The sequence below is a fragment of the Prionailurus bengalensis genome, chromosome B2, assembly GCF_016509475.1.
Source record: "Prionailurus bengalensis isolate Pbe53 chromosome B2, Fcat_Pben_1.1_paternal_pri, whole genome shotgun sequence".
Classification (NCBI taxonomy): Eukaryota; Metazoa; Chordata; class Mammalia; order Carnivora; family Felidae; genus Prionailurus; species Prionailurus bengalensis.
The window spans coordinates 7,914,480-7,935,178 of NC_057349.1; the positions used below are offsets into that span (position 1 = coordinate 7,914,480).

General features: G+C 47.0%; 1 long non-coding RNA gene across 2 annotated transcripts in view; it reads right to left on the reverse strand.

The window, feature by feature from the left end:
* The window catches only part of LOC122489181, a 300,673-nt gene extending 284,829 nt beyond the window's left edge, over window positions 1-15,844 (reverse strand). For both annotated transcript variants that reach the window (XR_006298857.1, XR_006298858.1), the window contains exons 1-2: window positions 15,606-15,844; window positions 13,621-13,875 (exon numbers count right to left, since the gene is read on the reverse strand). This is a non-coding gene — a long non-coding RNA (uncharacterized LOC122489181). The remainder of the gene's footprint in view (window positions 1-13,620; window positions 13,876-15,605) is intronic.
* Window positions 15,845-20,699: the final 4,855 nt, after the last annotated feature.

Below are 20,699 nucleotides of genomic sequence, written 5' to 3' on the forward strand. Positions count from 1 at the left end.
GGCTCTGTGCTGACAGCTCGGAGCCTGGAGCCCGCTTCAAATTCTGTGTCTCCCTCTCTCTCTGCCTCTCCCCTGCTTGTGCTCTGTCTCTGCCTTTCTCAAAAACAAATAAAGGGTTAAAGAAAGAAAAAGAAACAGCTACACGATGGCAGGAATCATGCCATTTTGCTTAACTTTGTATCCCCAGCATCTAGCCCAGTCCTGACAAGTGATGGGTACCCAGTGATATTTAAATGAGGGGCTGCAAGGTGAATGCTCTGTAGATGGACGGATGGAATAGCATCTGGAGAGACTCAACTGCTCTGGAGGAAAGAAAAGGAAAGAGGCCAAGATGGAGGATGCATACGGCAAAGGGAGAGCAGGCGACCGAGAGGGTGGGAACTGTAGACGGTAGCCATCACATCTCCCCCACGTGACAGCTTTGCTCAAGGCCAGGGTTGCCAGTGAGCTGATGCCTAGTTGCGGATGCCTGTGTTGAAGAGGCAGTGCTACGGACTGAATGTTTGTGTCCCCCCACCCCCCAAATTCATACATTGACATCCTAATGTCCAGTGCGATGGTATTTGAAGGTAAGGCCCTTGGGAGGTAATTGGGTCTGAACGAGGTCACGAGGTCATGAGAATGGGGTCCCCATGATGGCACTGGTGCCATTATAAGGGGAGGAAGAGACCAGATCTCTCTCTGTCTCCTCCAAGGGAGGATTCAGCAAGAAGGCAATCAGCTGCACACCAGGAATAGAGCCCTTACCCGGCACTGAGCCTGTCTACACCTTGAGAGTGGACTTCCTAGCCTCCAGGAGGGAGAGAAATAACGTCTGCTGTTTAAGCCGCCCGGTCTGCACAGTTTTTTTATACCAGCCCAAGCGGACTAAGGTGGCATCATGGCACAGCGTGTGCATGAAGATCTACTTGGGTCCAGCCCCGGCCCTACCATTAACAGCTTCCATTTCTTCACTTGTAAAAAGTGGATAACAATGCCTGCTTTATGGGGTTGTTGACAGGTTTAAAGACCATTTCCCTAAAGACCGGCACATAGGGATCTCTAAAGAGTTCCTTTTACTATGTACTTTTATACCCCAAGAGCTTTGCAAAGTACTTTAGATAAGCATATGACTTGAAAATATTACTTAATTGATGTAATGAATCTCTATAATTAATAGTTTCCTTCCTCGCTCCCTCCCCTCCCTCTTTCCGTTCACCCCCCCTGTTTATACTGGGATAAATGTAGTCACATAGTTTAAATACAAAATATACAAGGGGCGCCTGAATGGCTCAGTCAGTTAAGCATCCGACTTTGGCTCAGGTCATGATCTTGCGGTTTGTGAGTTCAAGCCCTAGGATCTGTGCTGACAGCTCAGAGCCTGCTTCAGATTCTGTGTTTCCTTCTCTCTCCCTCTGTCCCTCCCTTGCTCGCTCGCTCTCTCTCTCTCTCTCTCTCCCCCACCTCTCAAAAATAAACATTTTTAAAAATTTTAAGTAATAATAAAATAAAATTCAAAAGATACCAAAGAGAGTATGGGGTGCCTGGGTGGCTCAGTCAGTTGGGCGTCTGACTCTTGATTTCAGCTCAGGTCATGATCTCACAGTTCGTGAGATCGAGCCCCGTGTTGGGCTCTGTACTGACAGCTCGAAGCCTGGAGCCTGCTTCTGATTCTGTGTCTCCCTCTCTCTCTGCTCCTTCCCCACTCATGCCCTGTCTCTCTCTGTCTCTCAAAAATAAATAAATGTGATTTTTTTTTTTTTTTTTTTTTTTAGAAAGAAAGAAACTCAAAACAAGGGCGTCTGGGTGACTCAGTAGGTTAAGTGTCCGACTCAGTTTTGGCTCAGGTCATGATCTCATGGTTTGTGAGTTCAAGTCCCACAGCAGGCTCTGTGCTGATATCGCAGAGCCTGCCTGGGATTCTCTCTCTCCCTCTCTCGCTGCCCTTCTTCTGGTCTGTCTGTCAAAATAAATGAACTTAAAAAGAAAGAAAAAAAACCAAAAACTCAAAACAAAATGCCTATTATTCATCACTCCACTCAAGGCTAGTCTATTTCAGCTACTTCATTACAATCCCTTCCGTGGATTCATCAAATAGTCTGGTTAATAAAGTATCCCCGACCACATATATTATTCAGCCAGTTTTCACAGAATCAGAGCACTAAGATACACTTGACATAAAAACGGTGCTCAGCCCAACTTAATTCTCTTTAGATGGTTGAGAGGCTCTGTAGTTCCCCAAACTTCAGGTATTTTCCTGAATTTTCCTGAATACAATCTCCTGGAGAGAAGGGCAGACAGGATAACAGCAAATGGAGAGTTCTGATTTTGGAAATATGTTGTATGCCTTTTTTTTTTTTTTGTAGCAACATATTGAGATCCAAGATTATTCCCTAAGAACAGGGGGTAGAAGCTGAGACCACTGGGGTCGGCAAAGACGCAGTGGAACCGGCCAGCTCTGAGGACTGAGAAGGGAAGAGGAGAACCAAGGACAAAACAGTAGCAGAGGAGGACCAGGCCCAACCGAGGCCAGAGACAAAACAACCAAGGAACGCAAAAGACCAGGACGTGCAAAGAGAAACCATTTGCATCCGCACATCAAGTCCCTGAACTTGTGTAACTAAGCTGAATCGGTAGGTGCTAATGACTTACAGTGACGCAGAGCCCAGGAGTCAGAAAATAGCATGGGGACCACAAGATGGTCAAGGCTCCCTGACGCGGTTCTGAGCGCCTGGGTGGACTCCCACATTCCAAAGCGATCGACTTCAGCCAGAACTAGCCCAAAAACTACCCCTGGCTTTGGAAGCCTGAGCGCACACAAACCCTGGGGATTCAGAGGTCACGCCGCGGAGCAGGTAGGTGGCACTGTGGTGGCCCTTAGGCAGACAGAACGAGGGGCGGAAACACAGGGTATTGACACAAGGGCAGAGGGCCACGCACGGCCCACCTCTGGGTGTTTCTGTTTTGAGACAACTTCTTTCTTCTGCATCTTACTTGCATCCCAATGAAAGGAGATTCAAGGGTCTAGGTGGGTTTTTTTTTTTATTCTAATAGCCTAGTTCACTCGCTAGGGTTCACCTTCCGACCTTAACAGGAGCTGTAAAGATCTAGGTCCGGTCCAAAATGCCCCGCAGGGCCACCAAATGAAAGCCACAAAAAGGGTAGGCAATGGACCTACTGGTGTGCACTGCTGAGGGAGATTCAAGTTCTCTTCTTCCTTCCAAGCCAGTCTAGAAAAGCAGGGGCTCAAAAAGCCTCCCAAACCCACAGCATCAGAAGGCCACGTTCAAACAGGATACACCCAGACCCAGGAGAAAGGAAGCAGAGCTTGTGAAGTTAGGCTTCGCTCTGCCACAGGCTTCTAGAAAAGACATCCTATCTGCCCTATGGAAGTGGTAATATCCAGGAAGCTAGTAAGACCCAAGCCTGAGGCGGAGAAGGAAGGCACAGACCAGGTCGCTTGGGCCTACCTTTGGCCTCAGCCCCAACGAAAGGACAAGAAGTCTCCTGAGAGGCTCATCGCACTCCACAGTAGCTGCTCAGCAAAGCAGACAGCCCAGAAGAGGGGACAGATCTACAAAGAAAGAGCAAGCCGCTGTACAGAACCCCTTTGCATGTGTATCCAGATAGACAAGGAGATGGGGTGGGGCCGGGAAGCGAGAGGGCCAGAGAGAGAGACACAGGGAGACACCTAAGCTCAGGGACAAAGCAAGATGAAGCTAGGGTTTTTGGTTCAGTTATTGTTGTAAGCCACCCAAAGCTCTTCTTTGGACATCTGACTTGAAGAAGAAATGAGATGAACAGAAAGTCCAAAATCTGTTTTTTTCTTTTGCTACAGAACGGGGATTCTGTGAACGTTGTCATGCACCATCGCCGGGATATTCACGAAATAAGGACGCCATCGCATTAAAATCTGACAAATAAAACTCCTGAATGCTGATCAGTTTCGCCACCATGCTGGCTTCTCAACCACTGCTTTTAAAACAATCCCTCAGGAATTTAAAAGCACCATCAGGGCAGACCATCCTCCCTTTAAGCCTGATTAAACGTCTGGGTCTCGAAATATATTCACAGTATTTGCAGGATAAGAGTAAACCATGTCCACATGAAACCAGAAAAATTATCTGCTCGAGTGGGATATTCTCCTGTCCTTGTTTACATTGCCGGACTCTAAATTAGATTTGCCTTGTTCTATTTACTAGTTTGGTCATTTGGGCTAGATACTTCTCTGAGCCCCAGTTTCTTCACCTGCCAAATGAGAATGTTAGTAACACCTACCACATGGAATTTGAAAGAAAAGTCAAATAAATAAATAACTAAAAAATTTAAAAGAGGATATGTAAGATCCTGCTACACAAATGTGCAGGGTTTCTGTAATGGTTACTATTCTTCTGAGAAATAGAACACTAGACTATACATTTTAAGATGTATACCTTATACCCACTAAGATCAATAACTAAGACACTTAAAGTTCTCTTCTTGGCTTTTTCCACCTCTAGAATCAATTACCCATTATTGTAAGAACTACTGGGATTGTTTGGAGACTCTTTTAAGTAGTCACTGTATAATTCAAAATATCAGTATTAAGACTATAGTTACAAAATTCTGTTTATTTATTTTTGAGAGAGAGAGAAAGAGAGAGAGCGACAGGGTGTGAGTGGGGGAGGGGCAGAGAGAGAGGGAGACACAGAATTCGAAGCACAAACTGTGAGACCATGACCTGAGCTGAAGTTGGACACTCCACCGACTGAGCCACCCAGGCGCCTATAACAGTTACAAAATTCTAGATGTCATAGTCTATACTGGTACCTACTTTACGATTTGAAGGAAGAAAACAAAAAATAATTTTAAAAGCAGGAGTGTCACAGAAATCCATTTCCAACATAATTTATCTATGACTATGCCTACGTTCTCTGAATTATTTGTGGACGCCTTCTAAGTTAGCAAAATGTTTGCTTTTCAGATTTTCAGGGACTTTCAGGCCTGAAATCACTTGAAATTCCTTCATTCAACTGAAATAAACATGCTGACCCACATGTTCTGGATTTTGCAACAGAGGGTAGTAGCATCAATAGCCTACACATATATGGGGTCATCTATCCCTAATTGCATGTTAAAATTCACAATGAAAAATAGACATAGATTTTAGGGGCGCCTGGGCAGCTCAGTTGGTTGAGCACCCAACTCACGATTTCGACTCGGGTCATGGTCCCAGGGTCACAGCACGGAGCCCTGCGTCAGGCTCTGGGCCAAGCATGAAGCCTGCTTAAGATCCTCTCTCTGGGGCGCCTGGGTGGCTCAGCTGGTTAAGCATCTGACCCTCGGTTTGGGCTCAGGTCATGATCTTATGGTTCATCAGTCTGAGCCCTGTGTCAGGCTCTGTGCTGACAGTTCAGGGCCCGCTTGGGACTCTCTCTCTCTCTCTCTCTCTCTCTCTCTCTCTGCCCCTCCCCCACTTCCACATATGCTCACTCTCTCTCAAAATAAATAATCTTAAAAAAAAAAAGATAAAGACATCTCTCTCTCCCTCTGCCCCTCTTCCCCACTCGCACTCTCTAAAATGTTTCAAAAACCGCTTTTTTAAAAAAAAGTAGATTTTAAGAGAACTAATAAAAGAATAACGTAGACTATGAAAATATAGTCTTGGGTTGGGTTTTATTTTTTTCCCATCCTGGCTCAGCTGCTGCCAAGTTGTCCCACACTTAACATAGTCTAAATATCTTTCTATATCTTAAGCCAAGGATTTGGTGGCTGTTAACTTGCACTTAACCAAGATTATAAAATACTGTTACTGGAATGCCAAAAAAGTTACATGGTACTTCATAGGAAAGGAATGTCGGGGCTTAGCAACTGCCCACAGAGTCACTCACCAAGGCTGTGCCTGTTTTGCGAGTCGGTGGGACAGGTTAATTTCCAGTAATTCTTACCGAGATAAGCAGAGACTAACCCGAATTCCCATAGGCTTTATTACTGGTGTTTGGGTTTGTGGCTACCTTTTAAATCATAATTGTCATATAAACACAGCACTTGGCTCTGCTTTGTATGTTTATACCAACAGTACGTCTTTAGCCTGGCACACGGACATATGGCTGAGTCTCTTGGTTACTGACACATAAGCCAACCCCATCCAATCTTGTACTAACACTGGGCACCGATGCGCGTTAGGAGTCTCTTCCTGGGTTCCGGGGGGTTACCCGACCAGCCCAAGCCTCTCCGAGGAATCTCATGCCCCCTTTTAGCGACTAGTTTTGTCATGGGCTTCTATAGATGCCCTAGGAAGTCTTCTCGACTTCTTTGGAAGTTTTCCTCGTTCTTTTATTTCTTTTTTAATCTTTATTTATTTTTGAGAGAGACAGAGACAGAGTGTGAGTGGGGGAGGGGCAGAGAGAGAGGGAGACACAGAATCCGAAGCAGGCTCCAGGCTCTGAGCTGTCAGCACAGAGCCCCACACGGGGCTCGAACTCACCAACTGTGAGATCATGACCTGAGCTGAAGTCGGACGCTTAACCAACTGAGCCACCCAGGCGCCCCAGGAAGTTTGCCTCATTCTTAAAAAGATATGAAAGACCAGGAGGCAGAGAAACTGGAACTCTGGTCCTTTGTTGGTTAACTCTCAAAGCTGCAAACTGGCATCCCCACTTTGTAAGACAGTTTGGCGCTTCCTGAAAAAGCTTAATATAAATTTGCCATACGCAACAGCAATTCAACTCCCACATATCTACCCAAGAGGAATGAAAACATATGTCCATGCAAAACCTCGTGTATATAAACGTTCATCGCAGCATTAGTTGTGATAGCTAAGAAATGGAAACCACCCACATGTGCATTACCTGGTGAACAGAAACATAAATGTGGTATATCCATGCAATGGAACATTCCTCAGCAATAAAAAGGAACATGCTCCCAACACATGCAACAATATGGATAAACCTCAAAAACCTTACAGCGAGCGAAAGACGCCAAGCAAAAGGACAGCTGATTGCGGGACTCCATTTAAGTGTGAAATGTCCAGAAAAGACCAGTCTAGAGAGACACAAAGTACATTAGTGGTTGCCTAAGACCAGTGGGTGGGAATAGAAGTTGACAGCAAATGGGCACAGGGGATATTTCAGGCATGATAGAAAGTTCTAAAAATGGGGTGTGTGTATGTGTGTGTGTGTGGACCCAAGAATTCAGCCCTTCCTATCTTAGGATCCCAAGTCAGGGGGACATGATGCTTCCCACTACAACGGTTATCTCAGAACCAGAAGAAAAAGTCAGTTAATCAGGAACCCTAGCGCTGCTCAGCTGCCTAAATCAGCCAGTCCTGGAATAGCCCTGCTCCAAATTTCTTTTCTGTGAAACCAAAAACTAAAATAAAAATCCTGACTTTTTAAGCCACTTGGGGTTATTTTCTTCCTTGAAGCCAAAAGCATCCGGATGGATACAGGCTAGAAATATAGTCACCAAACCCTCTTTGGTGCTACAGGATTCACACTTTCATTTACTTTTGAAGAATGACTAGAATTTTGAAAATATACATGCTATAGACTGAACGTTTGTATCACCTCCCCCTCACCAAAAAAAATTCCTATATGGAAACCTAATTCCCAATGTAACGATGTTTGGAGGTGGGGGCCTGTGGGTGGTGCTTAGATCATCGGAGTGGCCCTCCCATGAACGGGTTTCCTATAAAAGAGATCCCAAGGGAGATCCCTTGCCCCTTCCTCCATGTGAGGGCACAGCCAAAAACAAAAAAATAGCCATCTCTGAACCAGGAAGCCAGCCGTCACCAGGCACTGAGTCTGCCCATGTCTTTATCTTGGGCTTCCCAGAGTCCAGGACTGTCAGAAATAAGTTTCTGTTGTTTATAAGCCACCCAACTGTGGTGCTTGGCGACAGTCGCCAGACCAGACTAAGACAGCACATTTGTGGGGATGTACATATGTTCGGGCATTTCTAACTAGGTTGTGTATAACTATCTTGCATGGCATGAGGCACATTGCGTTTAGGGGTGCCTGGTTGGCTCAGTCCATAGAACTCTAGAGTGTGGCTCTTGATCTCAGGGTTGTGAGTTCCAGCCCCATGTTGGGTGTAGAGACTGCTTAAATAAATACTCTACAATAATAATTAATAATAATAATAATAATAATAGTGGCACTTAATAGTTGTGTTATTAAAACCCGATTTCAATCCAAGCTTGAACTAGCACTTGCTATCACTCCCCCCCTGCCTCCCACCCACTCTCCACATCAGCAAGGAAATAAATAGCTTAAGCACCCCAAATACATTTCAGTTGTCACCCCATGCTTCAGCCTTCGGCATGTTTGCACATCATATCTCCCAAGCCTAGAATATCCTTCCCCTTTGACTAGATGCCAAAATGCTATTCATCTTTTAAAAACCCAACTGGATGGGGCGCCTGGGTGGCTCAGTCGGCTAAGCATCCGACTTCAGCTCAGGTCACGATCTCACAGTTCGTGGGTTCGAGCCCCGCGTCGGGCTCTGTGCTGACAGCTCAGAGCCTGGAGCCTGTTTCAGATTCTGTGTCTCCCTCTCTGTCTCTGACCCTTCCCCGTTCATGCTCTATCTCTCTCTGTCTCAAAAATAAATAAACATTAAAAAAAAAATTTTAAAACCCAACTGGAAAAAGTCCTCTCTGACCCCAGAGGATAATCACCTCCTCTCTGATGCCATCCTGCCATCACCACCTCCCTCCCATTGTAGTGGGATTTGTTTATTATTATTACCATCCCCCTATTGTGAGTGGTAAGAGGTTTGCGGTTGAAAGACAGCTATCTCACATATTTGGGTGACTCTGGACGAATCACTTCACTTCTGAGTCTCGACTTTTCCTTCCCTAAGATAAACGTAGATATCACCATCCCATTTCTCTCCGGTTGCTCTGAGGCTTGGCAGAGATCACCTACGTGAGAGCATTTTATCAATTACAAAGTACTAACAAATTCTAGTTGGAGCAGATGAGGTTTTAAAGGTCTGTAATGGACCACACAAATAAGGAAAGAGATGTGACCTCTCACCATTCACCCAAACTGCTCTATCCAGCAAGACCGCCAATGAGCATCGACATCCCAAATGCCAAGCCCGAAGGCCTATTCTCAACTGTCATCTTGCTCAGTCTTGCAGCACCACTTGCCACAGATGATCTTGCCCTCCTGCTGGAGACACTTTCTTCACTGGGTTTCCACCTCAGCGGCAGCCTAGAATCACTATCCTTCGCTTTACCCTCCTCTTCTTCCCCACTCCTCAATCCGGAGGGCTCCGTATCTAGATCTCTTTTCTTCCTATAGTTACTCCCTTGGTGATCTCATCCGAGACTGTGGCTTCAAATGGCATCTCATGTCTTCCAGCTCACAAATTTGCATCTCTAGGTTCCTTCCCAGAAAACCAGACTCATGTATCAAACTGCCTCGATGCTTAAAACGTGTCTTAATGTGTCCCACTAAGCTCCTGGTCTCCTGGAACCCAAGCCCGCACTTCATCTCGGTTCATGGGCGTTTGGTCCATTCGGGCGCTCAGGTCAAAAATCTCAGAATCACATTTGACTCCCCTCCTCCTCTCCTACTGCCTATCCAACCGACCAGAAAATCCCCCAGCCAACATATCTTTAGAATTCAACCTCTTCTCGCCACACCTCCATGCTACCTGTACCAAGTTGACGTCACCTCTTTATACCTGAAATAGGTCCCTAAACAGTCTTCCTGCTTCTTCTACCCTTTGTCCACTTCGGGTTTCTCCTCACCTGAGTCATTCTATGTCACCATTAGCTACATCAGGTCAATCACTGTAAAACCCCTCAGTGGTACCCCATGCCCCTCCCTGAAAAAAGCCAAAGTCTTCATGATGGCCTTTAAGAACCATGTGATCTGCCCACCGTATTCCTATTTCCTCTCTGACCTCAACTCCCACCACCACCCCCTCTGCTCACTCCCCTCCAGCCGTTTATGCCTTCTTTGCTTTCTGTTGATTAAGCAGGCACTAGCCAGGCCTCTGGCGGAATGCTCCCCTACTGACCTCACACAGCTCATTCCTTCCCTTCCTTCTTACCATCCCTCAAGTGTCACCTTTTCCAGGGGGTCCTCCTTGGCCAACCCCCTGAAAATCGCAACCTCCTCTTTCCCACTCCCTCTCTCCTCTTTTCTGGTTTATTTTTCTCAACAGTAGCTGCCACCTTTAACACCTACTTTATCATTACCAGTAAAAGCTCTAAGAGTACACAGTTTTTTTTGTTTTTTGTATCCTCATTGTATAGCACAATGCTTGACATATACAAGGCACTACATAAGTATTATTTAAAGAATGAATGAGGAAAGAATGAATGGCCAAAGTAGGTTTCACTGGCTCATGATCAATATATTCCTGTATCTTCAAATAAACACCTGTATCTGCAACAATAAAGAACAGAAATACCATCAAAGTTCTTAGAAATGGCTGGCATTTAACAATCAGCAAATGTAAGGCCACAAAGAAGAAACCAAAGTAAACTTGGGAACACCTAGTACACCTACAGAAACTCATAGCAAATAAATAAGTAGAAACGATAACTCAAAATACAACAAAAGGTTCAAGCCATTACCTCCTAGACTTATAAAGTTCAAAGTTAAATACATGCTTTTATATAGAACATGTAAAGGAGGGGCCCCTGGAGGGCTCAGTCAGCCGAGGGTACGGACTCTTGGTTTCAGCTCAAGTCATGATCTCACAGGTTCCAGCCCTGCATTGGGCTTCATGCTGACAGCGCTGGGCCTTCTTGGGATTCTCTTTGTCTTTCTCCCTGCCCTTTCCCCACTCTCTCAAAATAAATAAACTTAAAAAAAAAAGAAAATGTAAAGGAACTTATCCTTGTAAACTCTGTAATTACAATTTATTAGTAGTTGCTATATGAATGCTATCTAATCTGATGCTTAAAATCAATGTTGTCCACAAACAGAAAGTTTTGGATATATCTCAAAAGACACATTTTTCCATTTTAATATCAATTTATCCCATGTTTTCCTTAGTATTGTCATTTCTAGGCAACTAGAGTTACAAATGAGAGGAAGCAATACCTTAACGGTCCCATCAGAAACATCCTAAGGGTAAATGAATATAATCTTCCTCAAACTAAATAATCACTCAGAGAAGGCAATGTGTCTTGCTAAATTACAGATCTCGAAAATGAAAATCCACGACTTTAAACGTTATTACACAATGATATGCTATGCTTCTAAGTGTTGTTTATACTAACAGAGTTTTTTTATTTAAGTAAGGACCATTCTATAAAAAGTAATGTGAGAAAATGTGCTAGAGTTCTCGATTTCCCCATCAAGAAACCACTGAACCATCACTTTCTATTACAGCTGAAAAGTGGATGAACAAAAATCTTAAAACTATATCTAGGTCTATTCATCACTGATAGCATTGAAAATAGAGAATTTGAGTAAATTAATTCTAGAAACATGTGATTATCTCCATTTACAGAAACTTGTGTAAGGAAATGGAAGAGCCACATATTCCAAGTTGAAGCCATAACCTTCAGCAATTTGCTTACACACGTAAGACTTTTAAGTAAGTGTTTGTTGAAGTGGATTCATCCACATTTAACTGATAAAAGAGGTAAACAGAACATATTTTCATTTTTTTAATGTATATTTTTGAGAGAGAGAGAGAGCACGAGCAGGGGAGGGGCAGAGAGAGAGGGAGACACAGAATCCGCAGCAGGTTCCAGGCTCAGCACAGAGCCTGACGCGGGGCTCGACCTCACAAACCGCGAGATCATGACCTGAGATGAAGTCGGACGCTCGACCAACTGAGCCACCCAGGAGCCCCGGTAGAACATATTTTTAGAGAAAAACATTTGAGTATGTAAATTCTTCTTCTATCCCACTTGACTGATTATTTCAGTAAGTAGTTTTGGTTACTGTGGCTTGAAACTTGTAAGGCAGTCAATCAACAGAGAACATTGGAAGTATCAAGGCACCACTAATTCATTGTGAAAGGTCATAATAGTGCCTCTTATTATATATTTACAGGTCTTTATCCCTCTTTCAGTTTTTTTCTTACATATACGCTTTTAAAAAACATCTTCCCCACAATAACTCAATGGGCTAAGTATTATGATCCCCACTTACCAGTGAGGAAACTGAGACCCAAGGAAATCAATATCCTGGCCAATGTATCACAGTGAGTAGTTACCTGGGCTGGGATTCAAACTCAGATCTGTTTCGTTCCAAGCCCACGTCTGAGCCCCTTTCAGGGTGGTCATTAGAACAAATTCAAACCTACTCGGTTTAGACCTTTGTAACACTTTTGTAAAATACCTTCCGGGAAACAACACTGCACTCCTTATTCCCCCGAAAATATGCCGGCAGGTGACTTTTGTTTAAAAATGTTTGAGGACATCGGACATTTTCATCTAGCAAACTTTGCTGAAAGTACATTTTACTACAAATGTAAAGCGTATTTCCTGAATACTCCCTGAATTAAGCATGCATATGAAATAATTATTAATATATATGAAGTTTTCCATGTCAGTAAGTCTATTGTTCAACAATTTAAAAACAAACCTCACGAGAGATGATGCACCTTAATGACGAGAGCAACCAACAAATCACAAAATCTTAAAGCCAAAAGATTTCTTAAAGTTTCTTTAACCTAACCGTCATTTTTATTGGACAATAAACTAGAGCTTGCCCAAGTTGACATAACTAGAAAGAAGCAAATCACAGTATTTTTTTTTACTTACAGCAGGATGAAAAGATGTCCAGTTCCCAATTAGCATCTCTGACCAGACCTTAACATTTCCCAATACAGTAATATATCAATGATATTCTCTATCTGTAGGATTTTAAACCACCTTGAACTTGAATCATTTTTGAGTATCAAATCCGACAACTTTTAAATCATTTCAAATCAACCTATTTTAAACAAAGAAAACTCTCGCTTTCCATGGCAAGCAACTGCTAAACAAGGAAATTAAATACTGTATCAAACTACTTTTTCTATTACCGACAGTATTTATGTGAACTTTTAACTGCTTCCTAACAGAGATTAACAAAAATGAATTGTAAGGACTTAAAAAGAAGGACTATAAGACTCTTAATGAACACTATAAAAACTTGATGTATACTATAAAGATTAAACAACTTTACCAGCCTCTGTTGTTATTACACAGTCAAGTTTCATTCTGATAGAACTTGTACTTAACAGTGACTCCCTGTCATTAATGCATCTATTTCTGGTCACTTTTGGATTTTGTTTACCAAAATGGAATATCAAAGTAAAAGAGAAATATTGCAAACCACAAAAGTTCTGCAAATATATAAACACCCACTGCCATATTTAAAAACAAAATGGATCATAAATAAAATAGGACACGTGCCTATTGGACCCAGCATTGTTATATAACTTTCCTTAGTGACTTTACAACCCACATCCATTATGTGTGCTAACGTTGGAGAACACACTGTAAAATTAGTAAAGTTCCATCAGAAGTACCCAAATCATCATTCCAAATGAAATGAACCTACAAAAACCAGTTCAAAACGAGGAAATCCAAAGTCATAAATCACTTTGATCAGGCAACAGCTAGACAATTCTCTAATGGCAGAAGCACCAGCCCAAAAACAAATGCGTGTAGAGTATTTTAAAAAAGCAACGTACCTGCTTGGAGGCAGAGAATTCCCAGTGATCAAATTGTAGTAATCCACATAGAGAAGGCATCGTCAAAAAGCCTATCATCCTAAAGTTCAAGTAACTCCAAATGAAGAAGTTTGAAAACTTTCCATCCAGGAATAACTTGATGCTGTATTGGTACTTCCATAATGTTCACTGACAGAAAGATCCAGTAAGAACAATGCAGTATGGATGTCAATGCCCTGAATGATGCTTTCTAGATGCTGATGATAATAACTGCACCTATACAATTGAAATTAACTAATGTTAGTTTCCGAGTCATTCTACCCACTCAGTTTCTTTAAAAAAAAAAAAACAAAAAACAAAAAAACAAAACGTAACCGCAGCCGTAATAGATTTCATATACAAAGTGTTGGCACTTAAATCATTTCTAGCTGCAAGTTTTAAATAATGGATATTCTATACAATACTATGCAAAATCATAACTTTGAGAAGTTACAATAGACTGTGTTTGGGTGTTTCCTCCAGCTATTAGCAGCCTACTCAGTTTGATGTTTCATTTGTCACGTCAAACCGAAAAGAAAAGGCGGGTGAGTTAAGTCCCAGGGTGTGAGGAAAACCTCCAACTCAGGGGTGGGGACAGGAGAGGAAAGTGGAGGAGGTGATAAGTTACCTTGGTATTTGGAAGGATCCCATAACACATACCTGAAGATAATGACCTAAATTTGCATTGTTGAATTCCAGAAGCCCGCTCCACCCATTCCTAATATCTGAGCGCATCCTAACAGCTAGCAGACACATCTGCCCACTTGCAACAAACTCCCAACGTTGTCCCTAAATGTCTACTCACCAAGGGACGGGACAGATAAACAACTTTTGTGGGGAAGTGGGATCGCGCTGAAGGCAATCTCAGAGTAATCAGAGGTGTTTACTAGCTGTAGAGTGGTCACCTCCCTCGAGCAGGAACCAACCTAGAAAGGCTGCAAAGTGCAGCTACTTGGGAGAGAAGTCAGGGAGCCTCCCTTTGCTTATAAATAATACAGAGGGAATCGGGCTGTGCGTCCACCCCGCAGAAGCAGCCACAGCCATCCTTGTTTTGGGCGGGCGTGGCAGACAGAAACAAAAGGTTAAAACACAAAAGGCTGGGCGGACTGCTGGGTCTGAGGAGCTTGGGGGGGGGGGGGCTCCTGTTCCCCTTTCTATTCAAACACAATGAAATGGGGGCGGGGGGGGGGTAAATTGGAGAGATGATAGTGGCTGGATCTCAGGGACCGCATAGGTTATTCCGGGTGGGTCGGGGAACTGGAAAGGGCAGTCGGGATGGCCGACTCTTAACTAGTGGTCCAGGCCCCATCCCTCCATCCCTGTATCTCTGACAGTGGGAACCTGTGGCTTCCTCCACCCTACCCCAGCCCCGAAGAAAACTTTCTGAACTCTTACCTGTTTGCTCTAGACCCCCTTGGCCACCAACTCAAGAGTCCACTCCCCTGCAACCCACACCTCTTCTGCATTCTATTGTTGCAGCTTTCCTATTGTGCGTTGGAACTGCACAGCGCTCCGCAGACAATTAACTTATAAGCCCCCGCCCCCCCACCTCCTTGTCTCTTTCTTTTCCAAGACCCAAGTCAGGGCGGCGTTGGGCGGTGGGGAGGAGGGAGACTGGACGTGTCCCCATGCATTTCAGCAAGTTTACTCCGTTTGTGCGCAACTGGGAGAAAGCGAGGCAATGCCCCCCTTAGATACCTTTGCTCCCATCTCCACCCACCCCCTCAGCTTCTCCTGTTAATGAGAAGTGCCTGTCTGGCTGCTGCCTATTAAAAATCAACAAATAAAACAATTCTGTGCAAGTTCGCTAAAGAACAAAAGAGAAGGGAACAGAGAAAGGAGGTACAACTTACCAGCCAAACTTCGCCACCGGACTACGCCTCCGTCCTCGGAAGGGCGGGGAGCCGGGCGAGTTTAGGCGGGGGGGGGGGGGGGGGGGGGTAAACAAGACAACAATTTCCACTCACCTTCGTCCCCACCTCGTCGCACTGCCAAGGGACATTTCCCTTGCTGCAGTCCGCGAGGCGCTCGGACACTTTTGTGTGTGGCCCGACAGCGGAGAAAGTCGCGGCGGCAAAGTTGCGAGAGGGAGAGATACCCGGGCGTCCGGGGGAGAGGGGAGGAGAGAGTTCATCAGAGTTCCCCCTTTTGTTCCAAGTCCCGGAGCAGACAAAGAGGCGGCGAGCGGCGGCAGGTTTCTCCCTCTCACCCCTTCTTCCTCTCTCCCTCCCCTCCCCTCCCCGCCCCCTCCCTCTCCCCGCATCTCCCGCCCGGCTCGGGAACCTCCAAGGCGGCCGGGGCGGCTGCGTCCCCAGTTCCACGCAACTCTGTCCCGACCCTCTCCTCCCGCGACCTCGCTGGAAACTTTCCCCCCGGGAGACGCCGGGCCCGGGCCCCTCCCGCCCACCACCCTTTTATCCCCCGCCTTCCCGGCGCGCACGAGTCTACGGGGGGGAAAATCTCCAAAATCATTGTTTCCGGGGGACGCACCTCTTTGTTCGCACTTTCCCTGCCAATCAGTGTGAACAATCCACTTGGCATCGAGTTTCTGTCAGTTTCCCGGCGTCCCGGGAGACGAGATGCAAAGGGTAGGGGGTCAACCCCGTGAGATAAAGGCATTTACGCAATCGGAGGTGGGGCGCACCCCAGACTTCTCCATCCCGGTTCCTCTACTCGGATTCACGGTCCTGCACCCAACACTCCCCGACAATTCCGAGGGGCTCCCCAAGCGTTTGTTGTTTGTTTTTTTTAACCTCGCCTACCCCACCCGCCCACCCCAGCGCTGTCCCTTAGGAGAGCCCTCTAATCCGCCGGACAAAGCCAGCTCGGGGTGCCCCCGGAGCCTCCACCCTTCGGGGTTACCTGTTGCTGCAGGCGCTGCACAATTCGGTCCAGGGACCCGGAGGGCGGGTTCCCACCTGGAGCATCGCGCCCACTTCTCAGACCCCGAACTTCCCCAACCTCAAAGCGCGACGGCGGGACTCTCGGGACGGCCGTGCTCCCCTAGACCCTGGAGCCCCGCGCTCCCCACCGGCTCCCTTCCCTCCTGCACAAGCTTCCTCGTCCCGAAGGTCAGGCTCGGGGGCCCTCGCCGCCTCCCCATCCTCTAGACCCCCTGGCGCGGCTTGTACCGTCCGAGCATCCCCTCTCTGCGTCCCCTCACCCATTGCCTTGCCCCCGGCAATTCAGGTGTCTCGGGCCCGGCGCAATTGCAGACCCGTCCCCAGGCCCTTTACCAGTCGTCCCCCGGCCTCCAGAACCGGGGACCCCCTCCTCACCTCGCCCCATCCCTAGACCCTCAATCCCCACCGCACTGGCTCTCTGGGGGACTCTGAGCAGCGCTAATTTTTCTTCTAGGTTTCACTAGAATTGAAGAGGAGGAAAGCCGAGAGGTGGGGGAAATGGGAGAGGATGGGGGGCCGCGTGGGGAAGCAGTTTCTGGGGCGAAGGAACAAGCCCCAAACATTCCAAAGCCGACACCCGCTCGTCTGGAGGCATCCGGCCCGTCGCGCACCTTTCCTCCCCCACCCCAGACGTGGGGTCTGGGCGGGTAGGTGAAGTTTGGGGGGATGGAAGGAGGTTTGGGGACTTGGGCGCAGGGTCGCCGTGGGGCTGGGGGCGAGGGGCCGCCCGAAGGAGGGCGCCGGGAGCCAAGAGCCCCTGCTGGGGCCGGAATGCCGCGGCTGGCGGTCCCGGTGCCCGCCCGGCGACTCCTCGCCAGGTCTTTCCCCCGGAGCAGAACAAAGCCGCCGCGAGGAGCGCCTGTCCTCGCCTCCCCGCGTCCGCACCCCGCCCCGGGCCGCGCCTGCACGCGGCTCTCGGAAACTTTGCAACAACTTCCCCCAGAGTTAGCGCGCGCGGCGCAGGGGTCGGAGGCAGAAACGGGGACGGTCGCACCCGGGGGGGGGGGGGGGGCGAGAGATGCCCTCCCCCTCGTCCCCTCCGGGACGGCGAGCGCGGCCTCGTGGTCGCAACCCCGCGCGCTCGGCTGCCCACGGGGCCCGGGCGGCAGGAGCACGCGTCGTGCCCGGCTGCCTGGGGAGAACGAAACGAGTGTGTGCAGCCGGGGTGCGGGCAGCGCTGGGCCGCGGGGTCCCCAGCCAGGAGGCGGCACGCGGAGAAGCGGGCGCGGGGAAGGCGCCGGGCGTCAGGCCGGGGGGGGGGGGGGGGGGACGGGAGCGAGCGCTAGGGTGACTTCCCGCGCGCCCCGTCCCGCCCGGGGAGCCCAGCGGGCAGCCGCGAGGCCTCCCCACCTGCGGGCAGCGCGGGCACCTGTGCGCCCCGCTCACGCAGCCCCGCGCCCCGGGGGCCGCCGCTCGCCTGCTCCCAGCCCAGAAGCCTCGTCTTCGGTCGGGAATCCCCAACGCACCGCAGCTTCCCCCCCAACCTCCACCCCTCCCTGGCTCCTGTCCGGCACGTTTTTCCTCTTTGTTTAATTACGATGACTTCCAGAATCCTCTTTTTAGAAGTCTACCCCACCCCCCCCACCCCCATCCCCAGACAAACCCTTACTTTTCGCTATCATCAGGGAGCTGCTTGGAAAATAATGAGAAGTCAGGACTTGGAGACCATTCTCTTCGGCGGCCTTTCCGAAATACTTGTCGTAGGGTAGATCAACTAAGATATTCTGGAACTTCCAAATACCACCCAACCCCCCAACTTACTGTTACAGTTGTACTCGTTGAACCTATTAAAACATGACCAATCCTTTGAAAATACCTGTTTCTCCCTTTTCTCGAGGACTGCGGGATAAAGGCTGGGTGAAAAGTCAGTAAGGCCTTGGGAAGGCCTTCTCCCTGCTTCAGGAAACACTGCTGTCAGCTCTTGGAGTTACTTCTCTTTCCCAACCTGCTTTGGAACCGGGGGATTTCTCCAGACAATTTTGGTCCTTAACAGGTCAGAGCTCCCCCATCCCAACAATAAAGCCCACACCTGGGCCACACTGTGTATGACCTAGCCACTGCTACCTTTGAAAAAGATGCTGTTCTTTTCTCATATGCCACCACATTTAAATGTTTTTAATGTTTACTTAGTTTTGAGAGAGAGAGAGTACGTGCAAGAGTGGGGGGGGGGGACAGGGAGAGAGAGGGGGACCGAGGCTCTGAAGCGGGCCCTGTGCTGTCAGCAGAGAGCCCTGTGCGGTTCAGACTCAGGAGCTATGAGGTCATGACCTGAGTCAAAGCCTGTAGCTAAACCGAAGAGCCATCCAGGTGCCCCTAATATATTTTTTAAGTTAATTAGCATTGGCACATCTGGGTGGCTCAGTCGGTTAAGCATCCCACTTCGGCTCAGGTCATGATCTTAGGCCCGTGGGCTCAAGCCCCCGTCGGGCTCTGTGCTGACAGCTCAGAGCCTGGAGCCTCATTCCTTGTCTCTCCCTGCCAGTAATTTCTGGGTTCACATCCCAGATCAACTCCAGTACTTGTCCTTGAATCCTGGTCTCAGAATCAGCCTCTGCAAGAACCCCATCTACCAAGCGTCTCCCATATGTGCTTTCCAACGGGTAGGATCTGTTCTTTCTGGAGAACCTTCGTTCTGATACAAGATCAGATTTTCCCTGAATGGAGGTTATTTCAGTAATGAAAAATGTTTATCTAGTTCATTTTTTATGTAATAGTTTCAAATTAGATATTCTACTGAATGAAGTATAGAAGCAGCGATATGTAGAATCGTATCTCACGTGTGAAATGTTTGTACATAGGTTCATAAGAAAAGGAGTTCTTTAATGCCAGCAGACAGCAGTGCAATAGGAAAGACTATTAGAACCACTTTTGTTTAAGTTTATTCATTAATGTTGAGAGAGAGAGAGAGAATGAGAGAGTTTGAGTGGGGGAGGGGCAGAGAAAGATGAAAGACAGAGAGAGAGAATCCCAAACAGGCTCCACACTTCCAGCTCAGAGCCCTAAGCGAGGCTTGAACCCATGAACCATGAGATCATGACCTGAGCCAAAACCAAGAGTTAGATGCTTAACTGACTGAGCCACCCAGGGGCCCCTACAAATTACTTTTTTAAAAAAAAGTACACATAACATTGGATGACCATGAAGGAGGCTGATAAACACATACCATGTTATGTCTCAGTGTGACCTAGTCAGTAACACGTCCAGTGAGAGACCCTGAGGAATTTTCCAGCAAACTTCTCACAGCATAAATTGGCCAACTACTGCAACACATTTTTAAAAATTATATATTAAACCTTATTCCCATCCTAGCCACCATCATGAATAAGTCATTAAGTGTTCACATAATTATAAGCCCAAATGCTGTTCCTCGATCCAGAACTTTCTTCTTCTTATGTGGTTATCACCTCTATTTTTCTTTCTTTTTTCTTACTTTTTGTTGTTTTATAGTAAGCTCAAAGAAAAAATGAAGTAACTTCTATGCCCTATGTGGGGCTTGAACTTAGACCCCTGAAATCAAGAGTCACATGTCCTACTAACTGAGCCAGCCAGGTGCCCCTCACTGCTATTTCTCTTAAGATTTCACCATGGGAGTCCTTAAATGCTGTTCACCAAATTTGTGTTATCCTCCCTTTGGACACATGTAGGAATGAAATTTCCCGCTCTGCGTGAATCAGATGTAGCCATGTGATTTGTTCTGGCCAATGAAATGTGAGCAGAAATTATACTCCTCTCTTCGGGGGGTGGTTTGTTTTTTTAAGAAAGGAAGACCTTTTATAATTTTTTTTAACGTTTATTTATTTTTGAGAGAGAGAGAGAGAGAGAGAGAGAGAGAGAGAGCGTGAGCGGGGGAGGGGCAGAGAGAGACAGAGACACAGAATCCCAAGCAAGCTCCAGGCTCCGAGCTGTCAGCACAGAGCCCGACACAGGGCTCAAACTCACGAACCGCAAGATCATGACCTGAGCCGAAGTCGGATGCCCAACCGACTGAGCCACCCAGGCGCCCCCGGGTGTTAAGCTTTAACAGCCAGTTTGTGATTGCACATGTGCCTTTTCCATTTGCTACAATTCGAGATAGGGTTGCTGGTTTAGTCTGAGTACCAGAGTGTGCCCCTCAGCCAAGCCTCAGTGGTCATTTTGTACGAGCAAAATATAACCCTC